Raw genomic sequence first — 12,979 nt, forward strand, 5'->3', positions numbered from 1 at the left:
TGAAACATATAATTACAACAATGCATTTATATTCATCATGAAACTATACTAGTCAAACATTCATTTCATATTCCTACTTGTGATACACATCTCACTCGAAACATGTTACCTGAATAACGAACTATTGAAGGATGAGATACTGACATTTTCATTGATATCCTTTTCGACCTTCTTCAATGGATTGTTTATACATCATCAACATGGATCAACCTGTTCTTGGCACTCGGTGCCCGACGAATAAACCATAACAAAGTTTTGCGCCCAATGCTAGTCGGGTACACCAACGATAGGTGTGCTCTGCACTAGTCGGATAAACCGATAATATTTTGCACCCAACGCTAGCTGGATAAATCGATGATATCAATTGTGTGCCTAGCACTAGTCAGATAAACCAAAAAATACACACATAATTACATCATTCCATAATTCTTCAATTCATAATTTAAATCCTTTAAATTAATCTTCTATATTAAATTTATATAATCCACTCCATAACCATTTTCATATATATATTTCCATAACATTACATTTAAAATACTAATAATTTGAATACATATAATTGACTATCAAATTAACTAATAATCAAACTAATTAAATAAATAAAGTTAGAGTTTAAGGACTACGAACTTACCTCAACTACAACAGTTGTAAAAACTGAATCGAGAACTAATCCGAGACTTTAGCTTTTCCACGATTCAAGTCCGATTGTTGCATATCTTGATCTAAATAGTAATTTAATTCAATTAAAAAATTAAAAAAAATTAAAATAACTAATTCAAGCATGTAATTCATTTTAAGGTAAATTTACAAAATTACCCATAATATTTTAACTTTTGTGCAATTTAATCCATAATCTTGAAACTTACAAATTCACCATTTTAAACTAAAAATCATGCTAGCCGATTTTTAATAGATTCAAAAACAACCCATATTTTTTTCCATTTCACATATTTCCATGAAATTTTACTATTTTAACAAATAAATCCCTAAACCTTAAAATCACTAAAAAATCACTTAACAAAACAAGTCTATTTAACAACCAAATTTAATAATATTTCAATTAAATTCACAAAAACTAAAAACTCATTTATGGCAAGTCCCTAAACTTTTAACTACTTTACAAATTAACTCTCAGGCTAGCTAACTTAAGCTAATACAAGCTCAAAAACATAAAAACCCCTACAAATAGGCATCAAACACATACCATGCACAAGCATTGAGTTTGGCCGAATTTCCCCCCCTTCAAAAATGGTGAATTCAACATAGGAAAGAAGAGAGATGACAAAAATGGCTTAATGGCTTTTGTTTATCATATTTTATAATTTTAAATTATCAAATTACTAAATTATCCTTTAATAACAATTAAAATAACACTAAAACCTATCCATAAACATCCACTAACTTAGGATATGGTATAATTACCATACAAGTCTATTAATTTACCTTTTCAAAGCTATTTGACCCCTTTTAACTAATAGAAATCTAATTTTGCACATTTTTCAATTTAATCCTTTTTACTTAATTAACTGTTTAAACGTTAAAATTTCTTAACCAAATTTTAATATGACCCTAATAACACTCTTTAAATATTTAATAAAATATTTATGGGCTCGATTTATAGAAACGAGGTCCCGATATCTCTTTTTGGAAAACCACTTGACTTTAGGGATATACCACTTGAATCTATTTATTCATTCAAATAACATAAATTATCAAATAAAAATTTATTGTATTACTATTTTTGACTCATAAATATTAAATAATATTTACAATATCACTCATTGAATTTGTGGCCCTGAAACCACTATTTCTGACACCACTGAAAAACGGGTTGTTACATTGTAAGTGTAGGTGGAAGAGCCGCTGATCATCGAGGTAAGACCAAAATGTTTCATTTGTGTTTTGAAATCAAACATGTGTTTTGTATGCATGAGATGTAAAATTGGACAAATTACATAAATTGTTAGTTGCCCGCGAACTAATTAAATGACAAATTTTATGAAAGTGTGCGTAATGTTTTAATTAATCTTCTGAAACAAAACTTATATGTATAATCTTATAATATTATTTTCAAACCTTGTGAAATGGAATTTTTTTCGATATTTTACTATATTACAATTTAAACCTAAGCACATGTTTTTAAATAAAACAGTTTTGTAACACCCCGACCCGCGTCCGTCGCCCGGATTAGAGTTACGAGGCATTACTAAACAAAGCACACATTCGAAAACACATAAAACCCAATTTAAACAACATGATCATGAACAAAACATTTTTTTTAAACCAAACTGATCACAAACATGGAAATTAAACCATTTTCGCATGGCTATTTATATTTTATGATCCAAAACTAACCAAAAATAAACTCAAGTCTATACATGCTATAAAATCGAGATCAACTTAACAAAATACCAAAAGAAGTCGATAGTGTGATAGACTATGCTGATGATCCCCGAGCTCGTAACGCGACTCCAAAATCTATAAAACAAATGGACAAAAACAATTAAAGTAAGCTTTTATAGCTTAGTAAGTTTATAGCAAATTAAAAATACATATAAACGAACATATGTATAAACATTATATGATTATAATCAAGTTACAGACATAATCATTAATTGCATATACTAATTTCTAATATACTTATCATTTGGATTTCATCGAATGCATTTCTATGATCTTTTCAATACATATGTCAAAAGCTTATATTTTTACTTATCAACTTCATGAACCAAATGCACATTTATACTTCTAATCCACATGTGCCAAATGCCTACATATATATTCAACAATCTTCATAACAACCAATATATATGTACCTATTCACTAAACACATAGATCCAAACATTTATATGCTCATCAAATGCATATAAATAAATGTTCATATACTTATCCATTATATAACCCAAAATCATTTACATATTTATATATATCAAATGCATATAATCACTTAATTTAACATATTCACCGGCACTTAACCTGCTAAGCTTATAGCCTGATTCAGATCACCGGCACTTAGCTTACTAGGTTTATAACCTGATTTAGATCACCGGCACTTAGCCTGCTAGACTTATAGCCTATTTCAGATCACCGACACTTAGCCTGCTAGACGTAAATTCCAAAAAATTCACCGGCATTAAGCCTGCTAGGCGCTTAGCCTGAAAATTTCAATTTCACAGATACAAAGATGATTCCTCGTACATTTCTTAATAGCAACACATGTTCATAACATTTATGTATAATTCACAACCTCAACTTTATCTCCAGAAAATTTGTAATCCATGTTCGAAGCATACAAGCATTTACAAATTATACTTTTAATCCAACTCAAGTATTTGTATATGTATTTATATCTATTCGAACCACACACATGTATATGTAAAGTCCATACTTTACATTCATTTCAAAAAATTATATATATACACATAACTATATATTCGAACCTCACACATATGCATGAAAATATAGAATTCATACTTTTAATTCCATTCAAAAACTTATACATGTATATACATATATATTCAAACCTTATATATATAAATATATCATCCATACCTTTAATTAAACTCAAGATCTTATACATTTTCATATATACTTATTCGAACTTCATTTATGCATATATATAACATTCATACTTAACTAATTTCAATTTATATACTTTCAATTATAGCTCATCAAATATACAATAGATATACATATATATTTACATATATTCGAACTTCATTTATGCATATATATAACATTCATACTTAACTAATTTCAATTCATATATTTTTAATTATAGCTCATCAAATATACAATAGATATACATATATATATTCTGATTTAATAACATTAAATTGCTAATAGACTTACCTCGGACGATGGAAAATCGAAGACGGACGATTATTCGACTAATTTGGCTTTTCCCCGATCTAACTCCGATTTCTTTGGTTCTCGATCTAAATATATTCAAAATGAGATAATTTATTAACACATTCAATTTAGTCCAAAAACACATAATTTGGCAAATTACTATTTTTCCCCTAATATTTACACTTTTTGCAATTTACTCCCTATTGCATAAAACACAATTTACACAAAATTTGCCCATACCACACAAGGGCCGAATATTCATGGTCCTCATACAAGTCCACACATTTCATTTATTTCACATTTTAGTCCCCCAAAAATTTAATTTCACAATTTAGCCCTATTTACTCAATTTCACTAAAAATTCAAAGACAAAACATTTTAATCTTTCACCCATCTTTCATATTTCATCATCAACTATCAAAAAGCTCAAACATTCATCAATGGCATATCTCAAAATCACCATCAAATTCTAAAATTAAAGCATGGGTCTTGTAGTACACAAAGCAACGATCTCAAAAACAAAAAAATTATAAAAAAAAACGAAACAAAACTAACCTCAATCAAGCTATGAAAGTGCCGAATTTTAGAAAGCCATTGTTGGGTTCTTCATGCTTAACATTCGGCTAAGAAAAGATGAAAACATTCATCTTTTCATCATTTATTTTTAATTATAATGTTTAATTTAAAAATTGACTAAATTAACCTTATTATAATAAATATATATAACATATATATTAAGGTCAATTATGTCATATGCCACCCACTATCTACTTTATGGTCTTATTGCATCATAAATCCTCCCATTTAAAAAGACATCAACAATTAGGTGCTTTTATAATTAACCCCTAAATTTTTATTTTACGCGATTAAGCCCTTTTATTAAATCGGACGCTTAAACGACGAAATTAAAACACGAAAATTTCACACAATCAAATGCACACAAAATAATATTAAAATATTTTTTTGACTCGGACTTGTGGTCCCGAAACCACTATGTCTGATTAGATTCGAAATCGAGCTGTTACAAGTTTCCAATATCTTTTCAAACATAGCCTTTTAAAATACCTTTTTGCATGCACGGATGTGTAATTGAAGCTTATGGGGTATTTTTTTTGTTAGATATTAAGTTTATTCTTTCTGTTAATTGAATGATCAGAGTAACACAATAGAAACATGATTATAGACTTTTTAAATATTCTTTGAATAATTGAGTGGTGTGAATGGTTGGTTGGTGTGCTTTGTGGTGGTCTAAACTGGGAGTCACTTCGGTGACTAATGTAAATTCAAAATTTAGGTCGGACCATTCTGACTAGGTTTAGGGTGCCACAAGATAGCATTCTTGAACGACTATCTTGAAGAGGGCATCTATATAATGCCATAGCTTTTCCATAGCTTTTCCATACCATATATTTGGCCCTTATGTGATTTCTATAACTTTATGCACGGAATAATGGATGTAGTCAAAGATCGTATATAAGGACAAACCCTATGAATTTTTTTTACCAAGACTCTGCTAGCTTGAGAGTTCTTTGGGAAACATATGGAGGGCATAGGAATGCAAAACTTGACTCATTTGTTTCACTAAAACAAGTGGGAGACTGTTGGATCGGGTGCCCTAAGTGTAGTATTTTCGTCTATGTACACTTGTAATCTTTTCAAATAGATTGGTCAATAAAATTATTCATGAATTATATTAATACCCTTTTTATATTGTCCTTATTTGGTTTTTTCATGTAAATCAAAATAGAAGCAAATATTTGCTCAATGGTTGTCTAATGTTTAAACTAATCCTAAACAATATTATGTAGTTAGATCGTAATACGGAAAGACAACTTATATTAGTAAGCAAACATAAATGTGTCCTTAGTCAAATCAGAAATGAGGAAACTGATTTAAAGACTAATATGTCATCTATCTAGTCCAATTATGGAGATGCCTTATCTTGGGCATCGGAGCGGATGACTTCTAGAAGATAGAGATAGATGTGAATGATTGGACTACCAATACATCAGATTGGACCCAAAAAGAATAGATCTTGAATTTATTTATGGATTTATTTACTTGTGACATTCATAGTGTGGCATACCTTAATCCTGAGTGGATGACGGACTAAATATGCATGACTCATATACTTTGATGTAAGTAAAAGTCTGAGTTCAAATAGATAAGGAACCGAAAGCTGGTGCATTGGGTATATGACTTTTGTAATATGTAGTGTCATTCAAAATAGTGGAATTCATAGCTCGAGAAATGGGTGAATAGGCATACATGATAGATGAAAAGTAAATTAGGCCACAAGTCGTTTGTCTTTGTGATGAATGACTTGATTAATATTTGATAGTAATTGACTTTTAATGAAAGAAGATGTAATGGTTATCGTGAGATAAAATAGGATCATATTAGGAGAATAGATTTATCCCAAAGGGATTAAGGATATCCTATGAGGGTAACACACATATGACAAGGTCATTGGACAAGCACTGATTGAGTTACTTTCGTAATGGTATGTAATTGAGGAAAGCTCAATCACGATACTAAAATAGTGATAGAAATTCATCAACAGTTCCCTTTGGTATTTTTCGAGTCATTCTACTGTAGTATCATGACTTAACTCTTCGCAATTACATATCATTACAAAAGTTATAATTTCTTATATTTAAAACTATAATTATAATTATTTTAAAGCATAAGCATTCAAATATTTAAAATATTTTAATTTAATGTAATTGAAATCTATATATAATATAAAAGCAATTTCTTTTCGAAATAACTAGGAGTAAATAAGGGCAATGTTGGTATTTTAAAAAAATTAGGGTCAAAATAGGTGTTTCGCAAAAATACATAAAATACTTAAAAAAATTTTAAACCTATGAATTTTAAATTGTATTAATTACTATACTTTTAATTTTGTATTAATCATGAATTTTCTTTGCATTGCATGCACTTTTTTTTCTTTTATTTCAAAATAGACCCGTTTGTATTAACCTTTTTTTTTTTTGCATTGCATGCAATTGTTTCTTTTATTTCAAAAAAGATCTTTAATTTTTTATATTTTCTTATATATTATATACAGATTTTAACTTTAAATTACTACAAACATTTTCTAATTATGATTTCCTATGAAAATATTTTTTACTTATTATTGGAATGAGTTATCACCATTAAAATATTTAATATATAATATAAAACCAACTGTTTTTTAAGTAAGTAGGAGCAAATTGAGGTAATGTTAGTATTTTAAAATAAATCCAATGTCAAAATAGGGGTTTCATGAAAACATATAAATTACTTAAAATTTTTTAAACTTATTAATTTCAAACGGTATTAATTACCACGCTTTTAATTTTCTATTAACTATGATTTTTTTTTCTTAGCATTGCATGTAATTTTTTTATCATTAATAGATTTCATTGCAAAATTGTTATTATAATCTATTGTGTTTAATTATTCTTTTAAAATTATTTATATTTTTTAAAAATATATTATATTTAAAATTTATTTTTTAATGGTATTACAATAACTCAATTACATATTATTGTGTCTTAATTTTTTTATTCGTTTACATATTTTTATAAACTAATAAAAATTAATCTTGAAAAATATTTTTAGATTTTACCAATCATTTTTATTTTTCATTTTTGTTTTCTTAAATTCATTTAGATTATTGACTTTTATAATTTTTTTAGATAACCAACTTTTATAATTATATTATTTGTAGTGGGTAAATGTAACGCCCCAAAATTTTGGATTGTTGTTTGTTAAATTCTATCAATAGTTATGAATTGGTTTTAGTGGCTAAATGTTCTATTTATGTGTGTTTGAGATTAGGGGTTTAAGTTCTACTTTTAGAAATTTTTGTTATTCTTTTGATTCAACCCTTACTTTGGACTATTTGACTTAAGTTAAATTCCATGTAAATTTATGTTAAGAATAAGCTTGCTGGTTCAATGGTTAAACTTTTCTGATGCCTTTGGTCTTGTGCTCAAGTTTCTACGTAAGTGATGGGGATATATTTTGTGCAATGTGGTAGTTAGTTATTTTTGTTAATTTACATGTTAGTTAATTTTTCTTTCTTTCTTTCCTTTTCCTTTTCCTTTTCTTTTCTTTTTACGTTTTCTATCCTTCTTTCTTTTTCTCTGTTTCTTTTTATTATTTTCTTTTTCTTTGCATTTTCTTTTCGCCTGCATTCGTGTAACCATCTTTTGCTCTTCTGCGTGGTTTATTGTCGGATTGTACTATTATAAGGTTGATTGTAATTGTCAGAGGTAAGGTTCAAATGTTAGTTTATTCGTTTGATTTGTGGTGAAGTTGGGTTTTCTCTTTTAATTTTGAATTTGAGTTTAATTTCTTTTGTTGTCGTGGTTATTTTGGTACGTGTGGGAGAAGGCCGAGAGATGTTTAACGTTCCTCCAACTGTCTAGTGCAAGGGATTGTTGTGACTCGTCAGTAAGCGTTGGTTCATTGTGGGGGTTTCGCGTCGAAGTTTTCGACATAATTGGTTGATAGTGTTTTGGTGTAAATTGTTTCGTTTAAGTTGTTTAATTGGTTATTGGATGGTCGTTTTAGGTTCAGGGATTCTTCTATGTTGTTCCTATACCGAAACTATACTAGGTGTGTAACAAAAACCTGAATTTTTGCAAATTTCGAATGCCGAAAAATATGATTGCCGACGCCACATGGCTATGTACCAGGCCGTGTTATTGGTCGTGTAACCCACTATTTGTGAATTAAGGTCACATGGGCTAGGGACACGAGTGTGTATCTAGGCCGTGTAACTCACTGTTTGTGAATTAGGGTCACACAGGCCAAGGACACGGGTGTGTGTCCAGGCCATGTAACTCATTGTTTGTGAACTAGTGTCACACTGGCTAGAGACAAGAGCATGTGTTAAGACCATGTGAGATATTTTGAGATTGGAGTCACACGAGCGTACGCTTGGCGATGTGTTAGACTGTGTAACTCACTACTTTGAGCCACACAGCCGTGTGAGACATTAAGAGGGCCACATGGGCGTGTGGCAGGCCATGTGGACCATATGGACGTGTGGGTCAAATTACTAATTTTTTTCCTAGGGCCTTAAGCGTTGTTCGAATAGAATGTAGGCCTTCCGTGAGGGTTCATACAATCTGAATTAGACCGTATAATTAGATGTCCAGTAATCTGAGGTTGAATAATTGATTATCTATATGTAAAATTGATGCGACAACTGAAATGTCAATGATATTTATTATCTGATTATGAATTGTACTTAGATAACTATATGTACATCATTGGTATCTGATATATGTAATTTGCATCTGCACTGGGTGGGAATGATATAAAGAAGGAAGTGTTAGCAGTTTAATGATTTGCCAAATTGAGTGGCTAAGCCACAAATCTGTAACTGATTCTGGAGATTTTATCACATACTGATTGAACAGTTAGTCTGTAATCACTTTAAAATGTGACGTACCAACACTAATTGGTGTGTAGGGATAGATGGGTACTTGATACCGTATATGGTGTGTTGGGATGGCCGGAGATGGTGTGTAGCAGATAGGGGTAGGAAACTGCATCTGATCCTGATATGTTCTGTATCTGTATCTGTATCTGATCTACTCTGCATTTTATCTGAACTATTACGAAAATATTGAGTATCATCTGTTTTCGATTTTGTATCTGAGTTTGAGAAAATCACTATTATATTTATATTGATGTCTTGTCTTTATAACTTTAACACACATTGAGTTATAAACTCATTCTATTTGTGACTAAATTACAAATAAACCTCACACTTAGGAAGGCTCGGGGTGTCAGGAGCTCGGTTATATCTCTTACTAGATATTTTACTATTTATTTAAACTTAAACTAACGTATGTTTTATTTCGGACTATGGTTTGTAAACTCGGATTTCCATGTTGGTTTAATTAGTTAAGTGTTTTCTATAAGACGAATTTTAAAATAATTAAAGGTTGGTTTTCTCTTAAACATTTTGATGTAGCCTTCACATTTGGTCTTAACGTCTAGGTTGGGTATGGGGTGTTCCAGTAAATGTCTTCATATTTAATAAAAACTCTTAAATTTTATGAAAATTTTACTTTTGATAATATTATTTTAAATATACATACATACATACATACATACATATATATATATATTTCTAGATAAATTTAAAAAAATAAAAATTTTATAGATAAATTAAATCATTTTTATATAAAAAAATGAAATATGTTGTATATAGTTTAACTTTAAATAATTTTTTTAAATTTTATATAATTGACATACCTGGGCACATTTTTCATCAAAAAATTGATTTAGCTTTGCATTTTACATAATAATAATATTATTATTTTAATTATAACTTATTTTGTAAAGTTCATAATATTTGAATTTTGAACTTTTTAATCTACAAGTTTAAATTTCAAAGATTTTATGAAAATATAAAACTAATAAAAATTCCTCGCAACGTGGGATCATATTTCTAGTTATATAAAAATTCAAGTTATTGGGAGACGATCTATTAATGGAGAATTTTAATTTAATTTAATTTTCATGTATATTGTAATATCTATATTATTATTTAATTGAGTAATTAAGTTAGTGTTCCGAATTAATTTGACATCAGTTTAATTAATAAAATTATGAAAATAAACTTCATGTTTTAAATAAATTTTATTACTTTTGTCTTTTCTTTTTTTTAATAAAACAATAGAAAAATTACAAATCTTAATATTTGAACCTATGCAGCCATCAACATTTATAAAATCAAAATTTTACCACTTCAAATAAAGTTTTATTTTAATATTTTTATACATTTTAATTTTATTTCAAAAATTATTTATTTTAAATACGTGATTTTACACATATATATACACCTGTGATAAAATTTTTAGTATATAATAAAAGTACTTAAGAATGGATTTTAACTATTTTAAAATAATAAATTGAATTTTTTTATAGAAAAATAATTAATAAATCTAAAATTATATTTATAATAAGTTGTGACTAGAGGTGATTATAGGTTGGGCTACCCGACCCAGCCCGACAGCCCACTCGAAAGATGGGAGGGTTCGGGTAAAAATATAGGCCCGAAATATGGGTTTGGGCAAAAAAATGAGGCCCATTTAGAAAACGGGTCGGGCTTTGGGTAAAACTTTTTTGGCCCGGGCTCGGCCCGAATTATATATTAAATATATATTTATATATTATTTTTAATCAAATATATATTATATATATTAAATATATATAATATGGGCCGCGTCGGGTCGGGCTTGGGCTTAACAATTTTTTCTCGAGCTGAACTTGGACAAAATTTTAAGTCCATATTTCGGGCACGGGCTTAACCCGGCCTGGTCCGGCCCATGATCACCTCTAGTTGTGACGCATCGTAATGGATAGATATTAAAAGAATAAAGGTAAATTAATTAAATTATTTCGAAATAAGAAATCCCCAATATGATAGGTATGGTGGTGGGTCATGAATTAAAAGTTAAATTGGAAAGGCTTGTAAAGAAGGGGAATGGAGTCTGTAGGCAACTTCGAAGGCAGCAGCCATTCATGTTCCCTTTTTCTCCAATTATCGGGTGATGGAAAAAAAGAACTCACACCAAATAGTCAAATATTTCGATGGGATTGGACCCACTTGGAAATTCTCGAGTCACAGCTAATTAAGAATGTAGTTCATTGAATTTCATTTATGGGCTACAAAAGTCATAAAATACTTGTCTGAACAATAAATCTTAAAATATTTGTTCAAACCCGTCATGTAATCACAATTAGTAAACCATGTAGATCCATTGTTTCTGGACGTGCAGTATGCTTTTCTCTTGAATTAAAATATTTATAATATATTTGTCCCTACCAATTAACATATCTGTTTGCTTTTTAACTTTTAACGACTTTTTAAAAGTTTGATGAAAATATTTGTATAAAAAAATTATTACATTCCTATAGATTGGAACTAAAGTAATATTAAAAAAAAAAAAGTTAAAAAGGTCGATTGAATCTTAACTCGATTAGCATTGACATTGTTGTCAGTATAGGAGGATGTGAGTTCGAGTGCGCTGAAGCATATTATCTTCATATTAAAAAGTTAGAGAGGGGCTATGAGTAGTTCTAAATTTTGTATAAAAAAAAAACAGATATGATAACCATCTATAATGACATTAATATTAAATATATATATATTTGTATTTATATGAGTTTGAACCAAAATAAATTCATTTAAAATAAAAAAAAACACTTATTTTCAATATTTTCAGTTCTAAAAAAACTTTTTTTAATGAAAATATTTTTTTTATTTTCAAAATTTCACATATTTTTTATTTTATATTCTAAACTTCATTTTTAAAATTTTCAACTAAACATATATTTTATAATATTTTTATTAAAAAAATGAAAACAATTTCTATTTCCTAAAACCAAACAAATCCTTTTGCTAACAGCGAGCTTACAGGAATTTTCTACGCATATAATAAACCGATCTTCGTCAACTTGTTGGGACCGGGGTCAGGTAGGTAGTATAAATTAGCAAGATCATCGGTTTCGACATTTAAAAGTTAAAACATGGAGGTATTTATCAAAAGACTAACTAAAACAGATATCGAGAAAAGATTAGCCATTCCCACAAACAGTTTGGAGCATTTTCTAGGTTTCAATGGAAGACAAGGGGCTTATTTGAAGGTTAGGGACAGAAGCCATCGTTTATGGACATTTTGGTGCTCCGTTCGAAAGACAAGCTACCCTAAACCAGTATTTTCTTCAGGCTGGCTCCAATTTTCTCACCATTACAACCTCAGAATTGGCGACAAAATCACTCTTCGAAAGCAACTAAAAAGGGACGTTAGTAATGGAGTTCAATACAAGATTGAAGTGCAAAGGAAGATCAATTTGTTTGGTAAAGATGTATGGGCTCATGTCCTTTAACCCTTCGGTATGTATTAGATTTATACGCAGTTTTTATTTCAATATTGTTAGTGGGAGAATGTAAAATATTCAAATAAACCCTTTTCTTTTTGTGTAAAGATTTATGAATGTGTTTAATTTAACTTTAACTGGGAAAAGTGGGATACAGATTTCGTGTGTTGTTTTATTTGAGAAGATGAATCCTGAATTTCATGTGATAAATCACACAAAAAAGGATGTATAA

This window comes from Gossypium hirsutum, chromosome D12, assembly GCF_007990345.1.
Source record: "Gossypium hirsutum isolate 1008001.06 chromosome D12, Gossypium_hirsutum_v2.1, whole genome shotgun sequence".
In the NCBI taxonomy this organism is placed as follows: Eukaryota; Viridiplantae; Streptophyta; class Magnoliopsida; order Malvales; family Malvaceae; genus Gossypium; species Gossypium hirsutum.